We start from the raw sequence: 16,818 nt of genomic DNA on the forward strand, positions 1-16,818 counted from the left end.
CAAACTTCCAGGGACACCAGAGAATTTGCACAGGGAGACACTCTTAATGTACAATGTTTGTGACAAGGCTTTTACCCACTCCTCTGATCTCCTGAAGCACCAGTGGATTTACAAAGGAGAGAAACCATTCAGGTGTGAGGTGTGTGACAAGGCTTTCATACTGTCAGCATATCTCCTGATCCATCAACACACTCACACAGGATAGAAACCCTATCGCTGTGAGTTCTGTGAGGAAGCCTTCACACAGTTGTCAGATCTCCTGGAACATCAGTGAACCCATACAGGAGACAAACCCTTCCGGTGTAACGTGTACCAGGATATTTCACCTACTCCTCTCTCACCATACACTGATGTCTCCACACGGACTTGGAGCCAGGTCACCTGCTTCCATTACACTGAGAGTTGTCTTTGTTTACCCTCCAGTGCTCACATGGGAACTGTTGTTCTAAAGCACTGTCTATCTCAGCAGTGTCGTTATCAAACTTCTCCCACCAGCAGTCCAATCATTTCAAGAAGGCTAATTTAAACTTTGACCAAATCACCAAAAAAGTTACAATACGCATAGAAGCTCCTGTATACAAGTCACTCACTGAATGTCACTCTGACCAAGAAGGCAACCAGACACTCATTGGTTAGAAAAACTTCAGCTTCTGATCTACCAGCACAAGAAGGGGGAGGAGCCATACCTGGGGTAGTAGTGGAGGGACTTCAATTAGTCTCAGCATCTCTGCTTAATGGAGGGAGAGAATCAGCTGGGAATCCCATTCCTCATCAGTGACCCTGGCTGGGAAATCAGGGAGAGGGCAGGATGTGTCTTGGATGTGAGTCTCCATTGTCTCACAACATTCACTGTCTGGGTCTACACATGCTGAATGGCCACTCAAACAGAGCACTACAGGCCAATCATTGTCCACAGTCTGTACTCCAGGTCAGTACTTTGAGGACTGGAGGGAATGTGAGAGGACAACAGCTTATATTTATAGAGCACTTTAATATAGTCAAACATCCCAAAGTGTTTCATAGAGACGTAATCAGAGAAAAGCTAACACCGAGACAAAGAAAGAGATATTAGGAGGTGATGACCAAAAATATCATCAGAGAGATGGGATTTAAGGAGGGTCCTAAAGGAGGGGAGAGAGATAAAGATGCAGAGAGGTTTAAGGAGGGAATTCATGAGCATGGAGCCTGGATGACATGGGTGTCTATGGTTGGGTGAAGGGAGTGGGACTGGACAGATGGACTAAAGACCTGAATTGGAGGAGTGCAGAGATCTCGGAGGGAGATGGGGTTAGAGCTGACAAAGATATGGAAGGCGTGAAGCTATGGAACAATTTGTAGTGGAGCATAAGAATTTTAAATTGGAGACACTGGGGGACTGGGAACCAGTGCAGGTCAGTGAGCACAGGGGCCTGAGTTAGGATAGAGACCGCAGAGATTTAGCAAGTTACACCATTTAGTTATGTATGCACCAGTTTGCTGTAAATCTTAGGTACTTGCTTTATCTCAGAACAATGCAGAGATGACACTAGGGTTCAAACTCTAAACAGGTTTATTTACAGTACTTAAAAAAATCTCACAAATTACAGGATTCTATACATATATTGGTTTCTGCCCGCTTTTCTCGAGCTTTTTGACATAATTAACTTGCCAGTTCCACCCGTAGGCTTAAGCAATCAAGTACAGTTACAAAGATCAGAGAATGACTGACATAATCAAATACTGATCAATCAAAGCATTGAACACTACACATAGCCCATAATGAAAATGCTCATATATGAACAAAAAAACTATTCGTTCTGGTTCATGCATTTCACACAATCTTTGAAGCATTCGGGTCTTCTCTTCCAAGTGATATCTCTGCAAATGAAATAACATTCTTTGCATATAGTTTGGAGCAGATAGAAGTGGTCTGAAAAAGATGCTTTGAAATGGCTTGTGGTCAGACTCTACCATCACTTTCTCTTTCCCAAACAGCTACTGGTTGAGATGCAAAGACAATAGACAGGCATTCTTTCTTAATCTGTGCCTAGTGTCATTCAGTTTGTATTAAGGCTCTGGCTACAAACACAACTGGTTGTCCTTGCTGCATGAGGGTTGCTCCAAGTCCTGTTTCACCAGCATCATCGTGACTTCATCGAACTCACCATCACCTCACTTGGTTTTCAGTCCTTACAGGAAGTGAACCAGCTCTGGAAGAGGAAGAGGAGAGAATGGGCAGAGTGGGTGGGCTCTCTGATTGACGTCTCTCACAGCCAATCCAAATATTTCTGGGCAACATGAGTTTCCGGAAGCTTGGGAAACTGACCAGTGAAACGGAGGTGACTTGGAGCAGCAGATCAGGTGGGGATTTAAACTTGTCATTGTCCCATCTGAATAAAACCTCACTTATTGCAGCAGCTGTCTCAGTTCCCCAGTAAACTTTTGACGGAGATTTCTAGTGTGGGAATAGCATTCTTCATCCTTGGAGGCTTTCAAACTGATAACTCAGTGTGGGATGTGTAGCCTCGGATGTGTTTGACAGCAGATTAGAGAAAGTGTTGCCTGTTTTCTAAACCCTCTCTCTTTCTCTTGCCTTGTGTGGCCTCCTCCTCATCCCAGTCTTCACCTCTTTCCTTCGTATTTCTCTTTCTTACATTCCTCTGTCTTTCTCTCTTTACCCCTTCCTCTCACATTGCCTATCACATTCCCTTTCCCTCCCTCTTACATTGTCTCTTTCTCGCACAGTCACAGCTGGAGCTCCTTTACTTGCACTGGATCCTCCACCATCTTGTCCTCCGAGAGGGAGAAGAGTTCCTCCGGATCCGCCAATGGTGGTACCGAGATCCTAATTTGCTTCTTTTTTTTTCTCTATTGAAATAGGAAGGTTGTTGTAACTGGGAGAGGGGTGGGGGGTTGGGGAAGAGACTGGTTATTTATAAATAATATTAAAAAGGCCCACCTTAGTGCGTCCTCGCTGGAAACAGTCAGGAGTGAAGAGCTTCCTGAAGTAATGGAATATTCCACAGAGTTAATGTCCAGTCCGTGCCTTCAGTGATGCTGATTCTCAGCTAAAACTAATGGGCTCTTTCCATGGGGGGAATTGTCTTCCCTCAGATAGTTGTGAATCTTTAGAATTCTCTATCCCAGACGTCTGTGGATGTTCAGTCATTGAACATAATCAAGGCCGGGACTTGGTCTCTCAGGTAATCGAGGGATATGGGGAGGTGGTGGAAAAGTGGAGTTGATGCAGGAGATCAGCTTCATGATCGTAGTGAATGGTCAGACAGGTTTGAGGGGCTGAATGGTCTCCTTCAGCTCCTATTTCTTATGTCCATGATTCCAGCTCTCTCAGCAGAATGCCTGATATTGCAGATCCTGAGAACAGACAGAGAGGGAGAGAAGGGGCAGGAGTTCATGGAGGAAGAAGGAAGTGAGACACCAACACAAACAAATGGAGAGCAAAATTTCAGAGAGAGGAAAAAGACAAGGAAAAATCTGACCGATAATTAAAGTCAGTGACAATTATGGAGATGGATGGAGCAGTATCAATGAGCTCAGCAACCTTGAGGATGCCTCCTCTTACCATTCTCCTCATGATCTCCCCTCCACTACTGAACAGACTGGCTTAATGGGCTGGGGCTGAATTCCCATCCCTTGCCTTAGATGATGTTGGTCCAGGGGTCCATTGTGCATTCTGGGATGACAGAGTCGTTGTACTGCTTATAGTGGGATAAAGGCTTTAAGGACATGTTGAGTGTAACAGATTGGCACCATATCTGCAGAATTTGGCTCCACAGGTCTGGCAGTGCTCAGAATCGTGTTCACTGGGCACTTAGTCATAGAAGTCTAAACACAGAAAAAGGCCCTTCGGCCCATCAAGTCTGCGCTGGTCAAACAAGTACCTGACTAATCCCGTTTTCCAGCATGAGGCCCATAGCCTTGTATGCCATAGCTTCGCAAGAGCAAATCCAAATACTTCTTAAATGTTATGAGGATTTCTGCCTCTACCACCCTTTCCAGCATTGAGTTCCAGATTCCCATCACCCTCTGAGTGAAAAAATTCTTCCTCACATCCCCTCTAAACCTCCTGCCCCTTACCTTAAAATCTATGACCCCTGGTTATTGATCCCTCCACCAAAGGGAAAAGTTCCTTCCTATCTACCCTATCTATGCCCCTCATAATTTTATACACCTCAATCATATCACCCCGCAATCTCCTCTGCTCCAAGGAAAATAACCCCAGTCAATCCAATCTCTCCTCATAACTAAAATGTTTCAGCCCAGGAAACATCATGGTAAATCTCCTCTGGACATGCACACCAAGGTCCCTCTGATCCTTGGTACTTCCCAGGGTCCTACCATTCATCGTATATTCCTGTGCCTTGTTTATCCTGCCCAAGTGCATCACCTCACACTTATCCAGATTAAATTCCATTTGCCACTGATCAGCCCATCTGACCAGCCCATCTATGTCCGCCTGTAATCTAAGGCTATCCTCCGCACTAATTACTACCCCACCAATTTTTGTTTCATCCGCAAACTTACTGATCAACCCACCTACATTCAAGTCTAAATTGTTTATATATACCACAAACAGCAAGGGGCCCAACACCGATCCCTGTGGGACACCACTGGACACAGGCATCCAGTCAGAAAATCACCCCTCTACCATCACCCTCTGCTTCCTGCCACTCAGCCAATTCTGGATCTAATTTTCCAAATTGCCTTGGATCCCATGGGCTCTTACCTTAGTTATCAGTCTCCCAAGCGGGACCTTGCTGAAGTCCAAGTAGACTACGTCAAATGCATTGCCCTCATCTACATACCTGGTCCCGATCATCTCTTCGAAAAATTCAATCAAATTGGTCAGACATGACCTCCCCTTAACAAAACCATGTTGACTGTCCTTGATTAATTCCTGCCTCTTCAAGTGTAGATTAATGCTGTCCCTCAGAATTGCTTCCAATAGTTTTCTCACCACTAAGGTTAGACTGACTGGCCTGTAGTTCTCTGGCTTATCCCTTCCTCCCTTCTTGAATAACGGTACCACATTCGCTGTCCTCCAGTCCTGGCACCTCTCCTGTGGCCAGGGAGATATTGAAAATTATTGCCAGCACCCCTGCTATCTCCTCCCTTGCCTCACTCAACAGCCTGGGATACATTTCATCAGGGCCTGGAGATTTATCTACTTTTAAGCCAGCCAGACTATTTAGAATCTTCTCCCTTTCTATGCTAATTTCTTTAATTATATCATTGTCCTTCTGCCTGATTTCCATACCCATGTCAACTCTCTTACTTGTGAACACCGACATGAAGTATTCATTTAGAACCCGACCTACGTGTTCTGGCTCCACACACAAATTACCACTATGGTCCTTATTGGTCCTACTCTTTCCCTAGTTATCCTCTTACTCTTAATACACATGTAAAATAACTTTGGATTTTCCTTTATTTTACCTGTCAATGTTTTTTCATGCCCCCTTTTTAAGTTTCCCCCTACACATTCTAAACTCCTCTACGCTTCCGCTGTTTTGAGCCCTCAGTATCTGCCATAAGCCTCTGTTTTTCTCTTTATCCAATCCTGCATATCCCTCGACATCCAGGGTTCCCTAGATTTGTTGGTCCCACCCTTTATCTTTACTGGAATATGTTGGCCCTGTACTCTCCCTATTTCCATCTTGAATGAGTCCCACTTCTCTGACGCAGATTTACCTAAAAGTAGCTGCTCCCAGTCCACTCTGGCCAAATCATATCTGATCTTACTTCGTGGAGTCTCAGATGGACAAGTGTTCTGATTTTGTGCTAAATGTTCTCTCTAATCCAACTTCAACCCGGTGACCCAGATCACAGCATTACTGACCACTCGGTAAATGAGAGTGTGACCCAGGGTTCATAACACACACACACACCTGCTGTGTATATCCACTGTTGTCGTATCACATACGCTGACAATATGCTGTCACGTGTCTTTATGAGCTGTGGATTGCAAAGTATCCCATTGAGTTGAGGTCCAACTTCAGTCCAAACAATGTGGTTTATTTCAATGAAAATACACAAATGAACAGAATCCACAATCAGCCCAGACAATTTCCTAAACTGAAACAAAAACAGAATTACCTGGAAAAACTCAGCAGGTCTGGCAGCATCGGCGGAGAAGAAAAGAGTTGACGTTTCGTAAACTGATCAATTGTGTAAAATAATAAAGACACAATCACACCATCTCTTGATATGTCAGCTGACTTTCAACCGAAGCTGTTCCAAATCTCGTTGATCCTGACTTTACTTCCTGGCTGCTGGGGTTTTCTCACTCACTCACTGTCTGTGTTTGGGAGAAGAGGGCCATTGGCCCACTCAGCTGTCAATCACAAGGTCTCACTAGATTGGAACCTCCAGTAAAATTGCAGCACATTCACCCAAAAAAGGTGAATTATTAATGTTGAGGACACTCAATCTTCAACTGAAATCTTGTGGGTGTTGGATTAAACAGTGGGATTCTGGCCAATCAGAATTGCTGTTGTTCTGAATCAGAGGGAACTCCCTATGGGTATCTGATTAATACATCAAATCACCATGGCAACCAGTCTGGTTCCATCCCTGCTTGACAAGTGGACATTGAGATTTGAAGGGGATGTCTGATTTTGCTGGTATTCAGGCTGGTAGAGTTTACTCGGAGGGTCGATGACTCAAAGAGAATGACCCTGCTCCAAATCCGTGTGGAGGCATCGGCGTGTGGCCAGAGAGCAGGAGTGGGTGAAACAATCCTGACACACGTCCCACTGGAAGGGTTTGTTGCTGATGTTCCAGTAAGTCCAGCAACTGTTATTACAGAACTCACACAGATAGGGTTTCCTCCCCTGTGTGAGTGTGTTGATGGACTAAGAGATACGTTGTCTTTCACACACCTCACATGGGAATGGTTTCTTAGCAGTGTGGATCCTCTGGTGCTTCAGGAAATCGATGATTGGGTGAAAACAATGTCACAATATCGACAATGAAGAGTTTCTCCCGTGTGAATCTGAGGTCACAGGAGGGTTGAAGATGCACAAAAGCTTTAGTGCAAACCAAAGGCTTGATGGTTTAATTCCCTGTGTGGATTGTCTGATGTTTAAGGAGGCTTGATGATAGTGTGAAAGCTTTTTCACAAACCTCGCAGGTGAACATCTCCTGTGTGAATGCGTTGGTGTCTCACCAGCTCTGATGATCATGCAAAGCCCTTATTACACACCTCACACCTGAAGGGTTTCTCCTCTATGTAAATCCTCTGGTGCAACAGAAGCTTTGTAGATGTGGTGAAAGCTTTAACACAAGCCTCACATTTGAAGGGTTTCTCTCCTGTGTGGATTCTCCGATGGTCCAGGAGGCTGGACACCTGTGTGAAGGTTTTGTCATAATCTGTGCATGTGAACGGTTTCTCCCATGTGAATACATAGATATACACGGAGGTTCGATGAATCCAAGAATGATTTCTGACATACCTTGCACATGAATGGCTACTCCCCTGTGTGAATGTGATGTGCAGGGAGATGCCCTGAATCCGACAATGATTTCTCGCACACCTCACACTTGAACAGATTCTCCCCAGTGTGGATCCGTTGATGTCTCATTAGTGTTGATGACTGTATGAAGGCTCGATCACAAACCTCATACTTCAATGGTTTCTCTTCCATGTGAGGTTGAGTGTCTTGGGCTACAGGAAGATATAGACGGGATGGACAAATGGGCAGATAAGTGCAGATGGAATTTAACCCTGGAAAGTGTAAGGTGATACACTTTGGAAGGAATAATTTGACAAGGAAGTATTCAATGAACAGCATGACACTAGGAAGTTCTGAGGAACAAAGGCGTGTGTGTCCATAGATCTCTGAAGGTGGAGGGGCATGTTAATGGGCTGGTGAAAAAGGCATATGGGACACTTGCCTTTATTAAGCGAGGCTTAGATTACAAAAATAGGGGGGGTCATGTTGGAATTGTCTGGAACCTTGGTGAGGCCACAGCTGGAGTACTGTGTGCTGTTCTGGTCGCCACATTATAGGAAGGATGTGATTGCACTAGAGAGGGTGCAGAGGAGATTCACCAGGATGTTGCCTGGGATGAAACATTTAAGTTATGAAGGGAGGTTGGATAGACTTGGGTTGTTTTTGCTGTAGCAGAGAAGACTGAAGGGCAACCTGATCGAGGTGTACAAGATTATGAGGGGCATGGACAGGCTGGATAGGGAGCAGCTGTTCCCCTTAGTTGAAGGTTCAGTCACGAGGAGACACAAGTTCAAGGTGAGGGGCAGAAGGTTTAGGGGGGATGTGAGGAAAAACTTTTTTACCCAGAGGGTGGTGATGTTTTGGAATGCGCTGCCTGGGAGGGTGGCGGAGGCGGGTTGCCTCACATCCTTTAAAAAGTGCCTGGATGAGCACTTGGCATGTCATAACATTCAAGGCTAAGGGCCAAGTGCTGATAAATGGGATTAGGTAGGTAGGTAGGTCTGGTGTTTCTCATGTGTCAGTGCAGACTCAATGGGCCGAAGGGCCTCTTCTGCACTGTGTGATTCTGTGATACCTTGACTTGTGTTAACAGCTCTACCATGGATACAGCTTGTGTGTTTGGAAATCTTATGAGCCTGTAGCGCCGCCCTCACACTTCACACTTGAACAGCCTCTCATGTGTAGGAAGGGGTCAGCGGTTCATGAGGCTTGATGAATGATTGAAGTTCTCACCTTACTTGGAACCACTCACACTTCTTCCCAGCCTCACCCTGACCAATTACCCACAGCCGAACCTTCGGAAAGGTTGGTTCTGATGGAAGGTTCCACACCACTGACCAGTTTCAGATCTGATGATATGTCAAAACTCCCCTGACCCAACTGATTTCCAGATGATGGTTTCACTGGCCAACCTTCTCTGTGTTGAGCAATGCTGTGAAGGGACCGGATGTCTTCCCACAGTTGTGCAGTTTTTCCCTGGGTGATGGTCAGGATCTATCTACAGTGTCTACCCTCTCTGTATTCTCTGGTGTGGAAAGGTGCAACCCTTCTGTAAAACAGGAAAAGGAAACATGCTTTCCTCCAGCTCCCTCTCCTCCTTTGCTGAAGAGGCTAACTCCTCAGTTAGAGACTTTTCCACAGTGAGTGCCAGTCTGCTATTCCCGTGTGTGGGGGATCAGTTGCAAGTCCTTTTTTTTTCCCTCACTTGATTGTCACACACCCTCTGTTTCCAGCAGGGACACTGGATAGTGACCAGGAGCAGACAATGTGGCTACTTTCTTTCCTCTGCCCAGCACCCCCCCATTTTCTCAGGCACCGTGACACCCAGGACAGTTGGGTGGAGTGTAAAACGGACTATCAATTCACTATGAGCTCATGTCGTGCTGGCGAAGATCAGTTTTACCCCTAGAGTATGTGTTTAACACAAAAAGTACTCAGGAGAAATGTTAATTCAATGGAGATTTTGAAATTTCACCCCTTGTTTTCTAAAATTATTTGAGAAAAACAAACTGGGCAGGAAGTGCTCGAAGCTAACAAGAATATTGCTTCAGTATAGCTGATTGAAGAGCTCTGGCTTATCCTGGGAAATTCGATACACTGCATTCGCTCAGACTGCACATCCCAAATTCAGCTATCAGCCACAGCACTGGGCAAAACTATCAAATCCAAATCCAAGCTTTTGGGAAAGGCCGAGATCTTCAGGGAAAATATTTAAAGGCATTAAAATACATTTCAATAAATGTGTCCCCAGATATGACAGTCAAATTGCTCTCGAGATTAGAGTTAGAGGGGGGCAAGACCATGGAGAGATTTGAAAACAAGGATGAGAATTTTAAAATCAAGGCATTGCTCGACCAGGAGCCAATGTAGATCAGCGAGCACAGGGGTGATTGGGGAATGGGTCTCGGTGTCCGTTAGCACATGGGCAGCAGAGTTTTGGAGGAGCTCAAATTAAAAGTGCAAGGTGTGAGAGCAGCCAGGAGAGCTTTGGAATGGTTGAGTCTAGAGCCTACAAAGGTGTGGATGAGGGTTTCAGCAGCAGATGAGATGAGGCAGGGCATCACTGATCCTTCCTGTGATTGGAGCTTGCAGTTCTTCCTACGCACAGTGTCCCTATTCCAGACCAACATAGCGAGATGACAGTGAGAGCCAGGGATAGTAAAGGAGAACCCTTCATAGAATCATACAGAACCATAGAATAGTTTGGCACAAAAGGAGTGTGGCAAAGCTGCGCTGTCGGAGTGCCGTCTTTCAGGTGAGATGTCAAACTTCTGCTTTCTCTAAGGTGGGCGTAAAAGATCCCACTATTTCGAAGAGGAACAGGGGAGTTATTCCTGGTGTCCTGAGCAACAGTAATCCTTCAATCAGCACCATTAAAAAACAGATTATCTGGACATTATTAGATTGCTATTAATAGGAGCTTGCTGTGCACACATTGGCTGCCACATTTACTACATTACAACAGTGACCACACTTCAAAAGTACATCAATTAGCTGTAAAGAGTTTTGGGACATCTGGTGGTCATGAAAGGCTCTATATAAACAAAAGTCTTTTTTTTCAGAGGAGGTTACAGAGATAGGGTGGTGGAGGTCTTGGGGAGATTTGAAAAGGCAGAAAACATCCAGATTCCAACACACAGAAACAACTGACCATTCACAGTCCACAAGGTAACAACCAACTCCCAACACGCAGGCACATGCACACACACAGCACAAAAGGAGTGTGGCATTCTGCACTGTCAGAGGTGCCATCTTTCAGATGAGATCTCAAACCAGGCCCCTTTGCTGTCTCTGAGGTAGGTGTAAAAGATCCCATGGCACTATTTTGAAGAAAAACAGGGGAATTATCCCTGCTGTCCTGACCAACATTAATCCCTCAATCAACATCACGAAAAACATCTTACCTGGTTATTATCACATTGCTGTTTGTGGGAGCTGTGCACACATTGGCTCCTACGTTTCCTACATTACAACAGTGACTACATTTCATTGGCTGTAAAGCGCTTTGGGACATCAGGTGGTCAAGAAAGGCTCTATATAAATGCAAGTCTTTATTTTCTCCCTTTTGGAGGAGGTTGCAAAGATAGGGGCGGGTGGGAGGTCTTGGAGGGATTTGAAAAGTCAGGAAATATCCAGATCCCAACACACAGACAGAACTGACCATTAACAGTCCGCAGGATAATAACCAGCTCCCAACACACACACACAGAACTCAACAATAAGCAATCAGTAAGAATCCTCAGACACTCTGCACCTCCCAGATAATTACACCTCACCTTCTCATATTCAGTAATGACCCATCAACAAAATTCAGCCTGTAAATCAGAAGGGAAATGCTTCCAATAAACACACTCAATATCCAACACACATCTCCAGTCAAACAGTTCAGCACAAAGCACAGAGTAAACAGCTCTCTCAGCTGGATCTTCTCACACAGCATAAGGGGCATTTCCACACCTGATTCCCAACAGGATAGTCAGACTGCCTGAACATTAGTGTGGATATTATGTGATGTAATTATTATAAATTCTGTTCCTCACTCAACGTCTCCTCAATTGGTTTTCAGTCCTTATAAGAAGTGAACCAGCTGTGGAAGAGGAAGAGGAGAGAATGGGCAGAGTGGGTGAGCTCTCTGATTGACGTCTCTCACAGCCAATCCAAATATTTTTGGAGTAACATGAGTTTCCTGAAGCTTGGGAAACTGACCAGGGAAACGGAGGCGACTTTGAGCAGCAGATCAGGTGGAGATTTAAACTTGTCATTGTCCCATCTGAATAAAACCTCACTTATTGCAGCTGCTGTCTCAGTTCCCCCGGTAAACGTTTGACACAGATTTCTAGTGTGGGAATAGCATTCTTCATCCTCAGAGGCTTTCAAACTGACAACATCAGTGTGGGATGTGTAACCTCAGATGTGTTTGACAGCAGATCAGAAGAGGAAGACCCACAGCATCCATGATAGCGATGATGTGCAGTGGTGGGATCAGCACATGCACAGGAGAAAGAGAGACAAGTGGGGGAGAGAGGACAAAGGATCCTGTGTTGGGCATTGACTCAGGGTGTGAGTATATGCCCCATAAGTAGATATCTGACAGCCACACCCTCTCCATGGGTCCCCTCCTATGGAGGTTCAATCGCCTCAGCTCCAATTTCGGAGGCTCAAAATGCATTTTGTCCAGTTTCTCTGCTAGGATGTCCCAGTCCATTCACCACTCCTGGGATATCCTAATTCTCAAAATCGTTCTTATGAATGCTTTTTTTCACCTTCTCCAATTCCTTTATGTTGTTTTTCAATCTGGAGATTAGAACTGTGTAGAACTCTCCAAGTGTGGTCTAACCAAGGTTCTATACAAGTTCAGCATAACTTGTCTGCTTTTCAAATCTATTCCCCGAAAAAATGAACCCCAGTGATATTGAAAAATGGATTCCAGTGTGATTGTTTAAGTTTTTAAAAAATGACCTTGTTGACTTGTCTTGCTACTTTTAACGATTGATGAATCTGTAGTTCTGCTCTTCCGCAACTTGTAAATATGACCTTTGGGCCTCCCTAACCTATCCAGTTGAAATAATTTGTCCACATGAAGTCATGAATACAAACTGTTGTTATTTTAAAACCTCCATCAAATCCATTGTCTACACTTCCCTAAAGTGCACACACCCAGCTCTTCAAATATAATGTAAAATATTGTGAATGCTGGAAATCTGATATATTCAGAAAATGCAATTGCTTGATGTTTTATTAAAATTCGTGTTGTTAACCTGCCTTGCTGTGGTCCTCCTTAACCTATCCTTTTTAAAAATTAATTTACGGGATGTGGGCACCGCTGGCCTGACAAACGGGCTGACAAGTGCCCAGGTCCTAATGGACTTCATCTTAGGGTCTTAAAAGAAGTGGTGAGTGACATAGTTGATACATTGGTTTTAATTTTCTGAAACACCCTAGATTCAGCCATGGTTTCATTAGATTGGAAGATAGCAAATGTAACTCCGTTATTCAAAAAGGGAGGAGACAGAAAGTGGGAAACTACAGGCCAGATAGCTTAACATCTGTCATAGGGAAAATGTTAGAAGCTGTTATTAAAGAAGCTATAGCAGGGCACTTGGATAAGTTCAAGGTAATCAGGCAGAGTGAACATGGTTTTGTGAAAGGAAAATCATGTTTAACCAACTTACTGGAGTTCTTTGAGGAAGTAACGTGCTGTGGATAAAGGGGAACCAGTGGGTGTACTGTATTTAGATTTTCAGAAGGCATTTGATAAAGTGTCAAATCATAGGTTATTGCAGAAAATAAAAGCTCATGGTATGGGTGTGGGGGCGGGGGGAACATATTGACATGGATAGAAGATTGGCTTGCTAACAGGGAATAGAAAGTAGGCATAAATGGGTCTTTTTCAGGTTGGCAAGATGTAACGAGTGGTGTGCCACAGTGATCACTGCTGGGACCTCAAATATTTACAATTTATATGAATGATGCGGATGAAAGGATGGATGGGATGGATGCCAAATTTGCTGATGACACAAAGATAGGTTGGAAAGTAATTTGTGAAGAGGACATAAGGAGGCTGCAAAAAGATATACATAGGTTAAGTGAGTGAGCAAAGATCTGGCAAATAGAGAAGAATATGGGAAAGTGTGAAATTGTCCATTTTGGCAGGAAGAATAAAAGAGGCATGTACATAAGTACATAAGACATAAGAGCAGAAATTAGGCCAATCGGCCCATCAAGTCTGCTCCGCCATTCAATCATGGCTGATAAGTTTCTCAACCCCATTCTCCCCATAACCTTTGATCCCCTTACCAATCAAGAACCTATCTATCTCGGTCTTAAGTACACTCAATGACGTGGCTTCCACAGCTTTCTGTGGCAATGAGTTCCATAGATTCACCACTCTCTGGCTAAAGAAGTTTCTCCTCATCTCTGTTCTAAAAGGTCTTCCCTTTACTCCGAGGCTGTGCCCTCGGGTCCTAGTCTCTCCTACTAATGGAAGCATCTTCCCCACGTCCACTCTATCCAGGCCTTTCAGTGTTCTATAAGTTTCAATCAGATCCCCCTCATCCATCTAAACTCCATCAGGTATAGACCCAGAGTCCTCAAATGTTTCTCATATGTTAAGCCTTTCATTCCTGGGATCATTCTCGTGAACCTCCTCTGGACCCTCTCCAGGGCCAGCAGATCCTTCCTGAGATAAGGGGCCCAAAATTGCTCACAATATTCTAAATGTGGTCTGACCAGAGCCTTATAAAGCCTCAGCAACACATCCCTGCTTTTATATTCTAGTCCTCTCGAAATAAATGCCAACATTGCATTTGTCTTCCTAACTACCGACTCAACCTGCAAGTTAACCTTAAGAGAATCCTGGACTAGAACTCCCAAGTCCCTTTACACTCCAGATTTCTGAATTCTCTCCCCATTTAGAAAATAGTCCATGCCTCTATTCTTCCTACCAAAGTGCATGACCTCACACTTCCCCACGTTGTATTCCATCTGTCACTTCTTTGCCCATTCTCCTAACCTGTCCAAATCCTTCTGCAGCCTCCCCGCCTCCTCAATGCTACCTGTCCTTCCACCTATCTTTGTATCATCTGCAAACTTAGCCAGGATGTCCTCAGTTTCTTCATCTAGATCATTAATGTATAAAGTGAAATGTTGTCCCAACATTGACCCCTGCGGAACTCCACTAGTTCGCCGTCCTGGCCGCCATCCTGAGAAGGACTCCCTTATCCCCACTCTCTGCCTCCTGCCAGACAGCCAATCTTCTATCCATGCTAATACCTTGCCTCTAACACTATGGGCTCTTATCTTACTGAGCAGCCTCCTGTGCGGCACCTTGTCAAAGGCCTTCTGGAAGTCCAAGTAGATAACATCCATTGGCTCTCCTTTGTCTAACCTACTCATTACCTCCTCAAAGAATTCTAACAGATTTGTTAGGCATGACCTCCCCTTGATGAAACCTTGCTGACTTTGTCCGATTTTACCATGCACTTCCAAGTATTCTGAAATCTCATCCTTAATAATGGACTCTAATGGTGAGAGATTACAGAGCTCTGAGATGCAGAGGGATCTGGGTGTCATAGCGCGTGAATCGCAAAAGGCTAGTATGCAGGTATAGCAAATTATTAGGAAAGCTAATAGAATGTTATCATTTATTGCAAGGGGAATTGAATACCAAAGTAGGGAAACAAAAACAGAATTACCTGGAAAAACTCAGCAGGTCTGGCAGCATCGGCGGAGAAGAAAAGAGTTGACGTTTCGAGTCCTCATGACCCTTCGACAGAACTTTAATTCTGTTTTTGTTTTGGATTTCCAGCATCTGCAGTTTTTTTGTTTTTACCAAAGTAGGGAAGTTTTGCTTTGGTAAAACAGAGCACGAGTGAGGCCACATCTGAAGTACTGTGTACAATATTGGTCACCTTATTTAAGAAAGGATGTAATTGCATTGGAAGCAGTTCAGAGAAGGATTACCAGCCAAGGATTACCTGGAGTGCCTTATGAGGAAAGGTTATATTCACTGGAGTTTAGAAGAGGAAGAGGCGACTTGATAAATACATATAAGACCCTGAGGGGACTTCACAGGGTGTACGTGGAGAAGATGTTTCCTCTTGTGGGAGAGTCTAGAACTAGGGGTCACTGTTTAAAAATAAGGGTTTGACCATTTAAAACGGAGATGAGGTGAAATTCTTTCTCTCAGGGGGTCGTTAGTCTTTGGAATTCTCTTCCTGAAAAGGAAGGAGATTCTTTGAATATGTTTAAGGCAGAGGTGGATAGATTGTTGGTAAGCAAAGGGGTGATAGGTTATCAGTGGTAGGTGGGATGCAGATGTCTGGTGACTATCAGATCAGCCACAATCTTATTAAATGGCGGAGCAGGCTCAAGGGGCTGAATGGCCTATTCCTGCTCCTTGTTTGTATATAACTGGAGCAGGGGCTGAATGGAGGACAGGCCCTTCACCAACAGTAAGGAAGATGGATTCAAAACTGGGAGTCAAACTTTTATACTTTTACTCCACAGTCTGGAGAAAACAGTCTCTCACCAGTCACAGAAAACCAATGTAGTCCCATGTTATCCATTTAACCAAGTTGATGGGGGAGTGAAGGAAGGGGTGAAGGGGGTTAAACGGATGCGATCCTGGTTCCCGCCGCCGGGGCTGGGATTTACAGGTGCGCACCTCCAATTCCAGCCCCACCCACGTGACAGCCGTTGGGACTCGCGCTTTCTCAGATTCAAACTCCCAAACCCTCGACGCCAACCGCCGCTGCGCGCGACAGTACTACAATTACCATCAGGCACCGCCGGCTGCCGCCAAAACTCTCATTCAAAGCTGTCACTGATTTCTGAGCAGGCGCCAGTCCGAATGTAGTTCTGAATGTGTGTGTGTGTGTGTCTCCTGATTGGTTGGAGTGCTCGTCAACGCTCAGTACGCAGCAACGCTACATCTGATCGAGTCAGTGTCCCCACTACCTCCTATTGGGTTCTCAGGGTTTTGTGCTTTATTTCAATCCTTTTCTCTTTGTCTCTCCACCCACTTCTTCACCCCCTACCCCACACACGAAGCTCACTCACTCGGGTTTGTAGAGAAAACTCACTTTCCGGCGGCTATTCCGTCCCTCAGCGCCTGCCTTACCCTTGGGAGTCCAGTGCGCAGGCGCAGTGCTGTCTCTTTTCGTTTGAGCCGAGTGAGCATGCGCCCGTCGCCCAGCCGGAGATCTACATATTTAAAGGGATACTGTCCCTGTGGCCTCGAGATTTAAAGGGCCAGTGACACAGAGAGAGTGATTTCAACACACAGGAGGGATTGGAGGAACAAAAATTATGTGAAGCTGGAAACCTATCAATCCTGAATTTCTCCTTTTTTTCTGGTAATTGT

The 16,818-nt window shown here is 44.8% G+C and overlaps 1 long non-coding RNA gene across 2 annotated transcripts; it reads right to left on the reverse strand.

Moving 5' to 3' along the window:
* Positions 1-1,531: 1,531 nt before the first annotated feature.
* On the reverse strand, positions 1,532-16,611 carry LOC121291693. 2 transcript variants are annotated; one of them, XR_005946049.1, is made up of 3 exons: positions 16,515-16,594; positions 2,939-3,354; positions 1,532-2,189 (listed from the first exon to the last, which is right to left on the reverse strand). It is a non-coding gene; the product is annotated as an uncharacterized LOC121291693 (long non-coding RNA). The 2 variants fall into 2 exon arrangements; XR_005946050.1 differs by having other exon boundaries at positions 1,532-3,354; positions 16,538-16,611.
* Positions 16,612-16,818: the final 207 nt, after the last annotated feature.

This window comes from Carcharodon carcharias, chromosome 19 (assembly GCF_017639515.1).
Source record: "Carcharodon carcharias isolate sCarCar2 chromosome 19, sCarCar2.pri, whole genome shotgun sequence".
Taxonomy (NCBI): Eukaryota; Metazoa; Chordata; class Chondrichthyes; order Lamniformes; family Lamnidae; genus Carcharodon; species Carcharodon carcharias.